The sequence below is a fragment of the Apodemus sylvaticus genome, chromosome 1 (assembly GCF_947179515.1).
Source record: "Apodemus sylvaticus chromosome 1, mApoSyl1.1, whole genome shotgun sequence".
Taxonomy (NCBI): domain Eukaryota; kingdom Metazoa; phylum Chordata; class Mammalia; order Rodentia; family Muridae; genus Apodemus; species Apodemus sylvaticus.
In genome coordinates this window covers 207,505,517-207,511,707 of record NC_067472.1, presented here as the reverse complement: position 1 = coordinate 207,511,707, position 6,191 = coordinate 207,505,517, and positions in this window count along the sequence as shown.

Below are 6,191 nucleotides of genomic sequence, written 5' to 3'. Positions count from 1 at the left end.
AGTGCCACTGAGGCCACCGTAGGTTCATTGTCTCGACCTAGGATGAATAAAGAACCACAGAGGAGTCAGCAGTGGGGAAGTAAGGACCCCCCAGGGTGGGTCCCCTGGAGACCCATGGAGACCAAGGGACTCTTGTGGGATGTTTAGCATCTCCAGTGGACCCAGTAAGGAGTCTGCAGACGACTCCCTCAGCCCCAAAGTAGACGTGATCATGTGATCATGTCACTGGTCCATTTAGGAGGCAGCTGGTCTCAAAGGAAAGGGATTCGACTGTGCATGCATGGGTCAAGGTGCATAGATTCTGGTGTGGGGTGTCAAAGCTAAACGGAGGCAGACAGGCCCAGGAAATACTGTGCTAAAGCAGGTATCAGGGCTCAGCTAAACAGCCCAAGGATCAGAGAGACAAGAGCAGTCACCACCCCCGTGGGTCCATCAGAGTCAAGGCCCAGAGGAAATGTTGCTTCCCCTACCCCTGACCAGGAATAGAATTGGGGTCAGTTGGATTGGTAAAATTTACAGAGGGAATCCAGGCTGCAGGTGGAGTCTGGGCGCTTCCTCGGAGGGTGTTTGTGGGGTTGAGTAGGTAGCAGTCACTCCTGCTAAGGAAGTCCACCTGTAAATCTGACCACCTTCCTTCACTGCAAAGGTCTTGGGACATCAGATGCCAGCTTCCCAGACTCCAACCTCCAAAAGCCAGGCCAAAGCGTGGGAAGCTTCAGAGAGCTGGAATTTCCCTCTCCTGGCAGCAGGCCCAAAAGTGTCCCTCCAGAGCTGGCAGTGGGCACCGGCTGCTGGCAAGACCTGCCTTCTCCTCGTGCTGTAGCATTTTGTGCCCAGCACCTGTCACTTACCCTCTAGAGGGAGGGAGCCCGGAGTGACCGTGAGGGCGTGCGATGCACGCATCCCGAGGTGTGTGCATGTGTGCACTTACAGGGATGCGTGCTCGCATCTGTGCTCGCATCTGTGCAGCTAGTTGCAGTCAACCACCTGCAGGTTTCAGAATCCCAAAACGATTGGCTTAGGACTTTGCAGTTGGGGGAAAGTCGAGAAGGGGTCTTATGTACCTCAGGCTGGCCTCTAGCCAAGGGTGACAGTCAACTCCTGACTCTTGATTGCTGGGATTGCAGGCATGCACTGCCATGCGTAGTTTATACTGTACTGAAGGCAGAACCCAGGCCCAATGCATATTTGACAAGCATTCTACCAACTGGGCCACATCTTCAACCCCCACTCCCACCCCAAAATTGTTTTGCTATGAGGATAGCTTGGAACTCAGCCATCCTCCTGTTTCAGCCTCCTGTGCGCTGGGATCACAGATGTGTTCACCACACTAGGTGATCACCATGCCAGCCCAGAGGCAGTACAGCATGCTGTAAAGATACAGAACCTGAAGCGAGCCACAATTGCTGCCTCAGTTTCCTCACCTTCAAAATGTCAAAGCAGAGCTAATAACATCTCCCTCCGGGGTCTGGGAGTGAGACCGTGTTTTGGCGTGGCAGGGGCAGTGGGAATGACTCTCATCGTCGTACATGGGCACTGGTGGCAGTTCCCTGTCTTCTGTAAGGTGCTCTGAGCAGGCTGAGCCTGTTAACTTGGAAAGATCTGCCGCCCGACATTCCTTCCCCCACTTCCCCCAAGTCTGCCAGCCTGTGGCTATTTGTAGCGATGACTGCATCTCTGGGCCCTTGTATGGACGGGATGCTGTGCGTGTGTGATCAAAGAGAGGGACTAGGAGACCACAGCACACACAGGTGTACCTACTTGCGCCCTCCGTCGCTGTCCTTGGATTCTAGTGCTGAACCCCGAGACTGGGGCAACCTGCAACCCCAGCCCTGCCAAGCCCCTCTGCCACCCACCAGCTTCCTTGGCCACGCCCCTTTCCGGGCTCCTCCCTCCTCTTTTGCCGGGCCTCTGTTCTGTGGCCACGCCCCCAGATCCCCTGGCCACGCCTCCTCTTATTGGCTCCACCCTCGGCGGGTCCCCTAGCCTGAACTCCCAGGCCTCGCTCCCTCCCATAAGTCCTGCCCTCTCCTGGCTCCTCCCTCTTTTCCTCCGGCCTCTGTATTCCTCCTCCTGGTGGTCCTTTCCCCAGCTCCCCTGGGCCCACCCTCTCTCCTCCCTCAGCTCCTCCCTCTTCCAGGCTGTCCCTGTCCTCCAACCCACAACTACCCTGTTCCCACATCACCCTTCCTAAATTTCCTCTCTCCCACCTCCAGGTGGTCCTTTCCCCAGCTCACTTGTCCCACCCCCTCCCGTCAGCGACTTCTCGCGCCTTCATCCTAGTCCCTGCTGAGGGTTGATTCCCCCGCCCCAGTTCCTCTGTCCCCGCCCCCTTCCCCGGCCTCCTCCCAAGCTGTTCTCCCCTACCTCTCCAGTCTAGCCCCCTCCCCTGGGCTGCTCTCTCTGTCCCCGCCTCCTCCCTGGGTTCCGCCCTCCTCCCGGCTCCTCCCCGTTTCCCCTCCTCGCATCCCCTCTCCTCCCTCCTCCCTGCTCTCCCTCAGTCCCTGGCTCCTCTCCCTCTTTCTCCCTTTCCTTCTCGGCCAGAGGCGCCCACCGCGGGGGCCCAGCGGGGACCGGACCGGCCGCGAGGCAGGTAAGAGCTTAGCGTGGCCGTCCGGAGCCCCCGGGGTTGTGGGAATCCAGGCTGCGCCGCATCATCAAGTGCGGGGGCTTCCTGAGCCCTGGCTCCGAGTCCAGGCTGCCCCGCTTTCAGCGTGCGCCATGTGTATGTCTGTCTGTCCGTCTCTGGGCACCTGGGTCTGTCTCTCCCCTCTTCTCCCTCTGCCTGCTGCCAACTCACACCCACACACCTCTGTCTCCGCCCCTGATGCACGGGGACCTGGAGGAGGCAGATTCCCCGCAGTGTGGACTCCCCCGAGAGCCTGGAGTGCCCCCAACTCCTCATCACCCCTTTTTAGCCCAGGTCTCTCCATCCTTCCAACCCTGACTTTCTGAGACTGGTCCTGCCTACAGCCTAACCTGTGTAGTAACATTTGACCAGTCCTTCCAAAGTCTAACTCCCATACCTCTCACTGTTTTGTCCATTCATTCTTTGGACAACTCTGAGACACTTTGCTACTCCTGGAAACTGTTCTAAGGTCAGGCTAGACAGGAGGTCCTTCTCACAGTCTCACTTCCATCCCTCCAGCCTCATGCCTACTTCACACTGAGGTTGGGTGGGAAAGCAGCCACCTTCTGGGGGCTCTATAGAGGGGCTCAGCCTGCCGGTTTCCTTCCCACAGGAAGCGCTCCAGGGAAGGTAGGCGAGGTGTTAACCAACACCTGGGCCAGAGCTGGGGTGAGCTTTCACGAGCCCACAAGATGCCCGCCCTGCATGGCAGGTGCGTGGGGATTCCAGATGGCTTAGAAGATCACTGGGTTAGGAGCCCCACACCTTAAATGCCACATTTGTGTTCTGCCTCTGGCTTGACCAAGTCCTTTCTGTCCCTACTGGCCTCAGTTTATGTCTGCAATCTGCAGCTGTGTGTGGTGGGGGCTCTGTGTGGTTGATGGAAAGAGAGCCAGTGTGTGTGTGTGTGTGTGTGTGTGTGTGTGTGTGTGTGTGTGTGTGTGTTCTGAATTCTGTATTCCCACTCTGCTTTGAGCAGTCAGTGTACAGGCCAGGTCCTCACCCTGCTTCTGTCTGCCTTGAGGAGTCCCACCTGGCTTTCTAGAATCCTCCAGAGACAGGTCAGACAGAACAGGATACTCACCACTAACCCGGCTGGCCAGCAGCCCACGAGGTTGGTGGAGGGGCAGCCTTGAAGATGCCACCCTGAGAGGGTACTGCCATCTCCCCTGCTGGCCCTTCCTGGACTCAACCCGATCCTTTGCCACTGAGTCTACACCCAGATTAGCTTTCAAGGCTCAGAGGAGGAAGCCTGGAGCAGAAAGCATGTCTGCCCCAGCCACAGACAGACAATGCTCAGGCCTCCAAGTGTTTCACAAATATTTATCTAGTGCTTTCTCTCCTGGGTCCCTCTCCCAAGACTAGGAGATGGGGGTGTGTGGGGGAGGAATCTGGGTGACAGCAAAAGGGATCCGATAGACCCTGCTTCTGGGCAGGCAAACGTTAGTCCACTGACCCTGGTGTTCCTGGAGGACTGAAGCTGGAGGGACAATTGATTAGACTTGAACTAGGACTTCCCAGGCATCTCACCCACCTGCCCCCCCCCAAGAGGCAGTTAGATGATTCTTGACTTTCAGGGTCTTCCCTGTCTCTCCCAAAACCCAAAAAGGGAGGAGAGAGAAACAAAGGGGAGTCTGCTTGGGATCCTGGCGGGTTCGTAATTAAGCCCGACTGTTTGCTAATTAGGGGCTGCTAATTAGATATATCATTAAAGACCTTGTCTAGGGGGCTAACTGTGTAGCGGCTCTTTAAGAATCACCCCTCTCCCCACCCCTGCCTACACACACACACACACACACACACACACACACACACACTCCTTTTCAGGAAGTTCTGCCAACATACTGCCTCCCTCCCCCAGGGAAGCGGGCTCTTGGTCTGTGGGTGTGAGTGGAGGGCAGGCTGTGGGTTAGACTTCGGGAGGAACTTTCAGACTGACATAGAAGGTGGCAATTCCTGGAGACAAGGCTAGAGTCACCCCAAGGCATTTCTAATGGACAGCAGGCTCAGGTGACCGCTCCTCGGGCAGCCTTTTCTCTATAATAGGCAACTGGGTTACCATAACAACGTGAGGGTGGGGCAGGAGCTCAGACCTTGGACACCTTAGGGGAGTGGATGCTGGGTGATCTGTGCAAGCGCTTTACTTCTCTGAGCCTTGATCCTCTACTTTGTGAACTGGATGGAAGACTCCTCCCCAAAGGCCAGGGGTGTCATCTTGGAGAGCACAGTCAGAACCTCAAGGAAGAGAGGACTTCAGGCCCCAAGGGAGAAACTTGCATGGTTTGTGTGAGGAAAAGCAGAGACTAGAGTGCCTGGAACAGAATAGGTGGGACAGGGAGGGGTCCTCAGTCCTCAGACGGGAGCTGTGGGCTGTTCTGAACTGGGCACTCCTGTGTGCTTATTGTGTGTGTGTTATTGTGTGGGTGTGTACAGTCAGAGGACAACTGTGCGGAGTCAGTTCTCTCTTCCTATCTCTTTTTTGGCCATGTCACACTTAACCCCTCCTCAAAATAAATGAAATGTAATAAAACATAAACACAGAAAGACAAAAATAGACATTCATACCCAGAACCTACTACAGCCCCCTCCCTCCCCCCGAGGGCCAGGCTGACATGCCTGGAATTGCCTGCCGGACTCCTGGCCTCCAGCTGACAGGGGTCTCATGGTGGTCTTCGTACCTGGTGTGCTTCACTCAGCCCCGTGTCTAAGGAGCAGGTTCCTCTATGTCGTCACCATCAGCCACAGTCCCCTCCCTGTTTAGGGGCAGTATACTACTCCATTACTGTTTCTGCATTTGATTATTGAGAGGCCTCTGAGTTGTTGCAAGGTTGGCCCTGTTGTAGATAAAGCTGCCTTGCTGTTTTCCGGGGGGGGTGGGGGGGTGGGGGGGGAGGGGGCTTTTGGTGAGATGGGTATGTAAGTCTGTCCTAAGAACAAAGCTGCAGAATCACAGAGTGTGTGATGGTCAGCTGCAGGCTCCCTGATGTTTCCAGCATTTTGCAGACTCGCTGATGTTTCCAGCATTTTGCAAACCCCCTCTGTCCCAGGTATTCCTGTGTCTTTTCATCTGGGTGTCCATGTGGTGATCTCTGTGTCTCTGCCTCCTGTGCTGGTTCCCAGTTCACCTGTGTTTTGTAGCCCAACAAGCTGGGATACTGTTCTTTGATAGTGCTGGTAGGAAAGTACCGTGCCTTTGAGCAACATCCCAGCCCCTCACTGGGGAATAGTAGGCGGGGCTCTACCACTAAGCCACGCCCCCATCCCCCTCATGGGGAATAGTAGTAGGTGGGGCTCTACCACTGAGCCACACCCCCAGCCCCCCTCACTGGAAAATAGTGGGTGGGGCTCTACCACTGAGCCACGCCCCCAGCCTCTTACTGGGGATTCTAGGCAGGGGCTCTACCACTGAGCCACGCCCCCAGCCTCTTACTGGGGATTCTAGGCAGGGGCTCTACCACTGAGCCATGCCCCCAGACCACACTGTGCCTTTTGAGTGACAGGGAAGCATGTGATCCACTCACTTTGATCTCCTGTTCCTCTCCCCAGGACCTTACCACCCCCC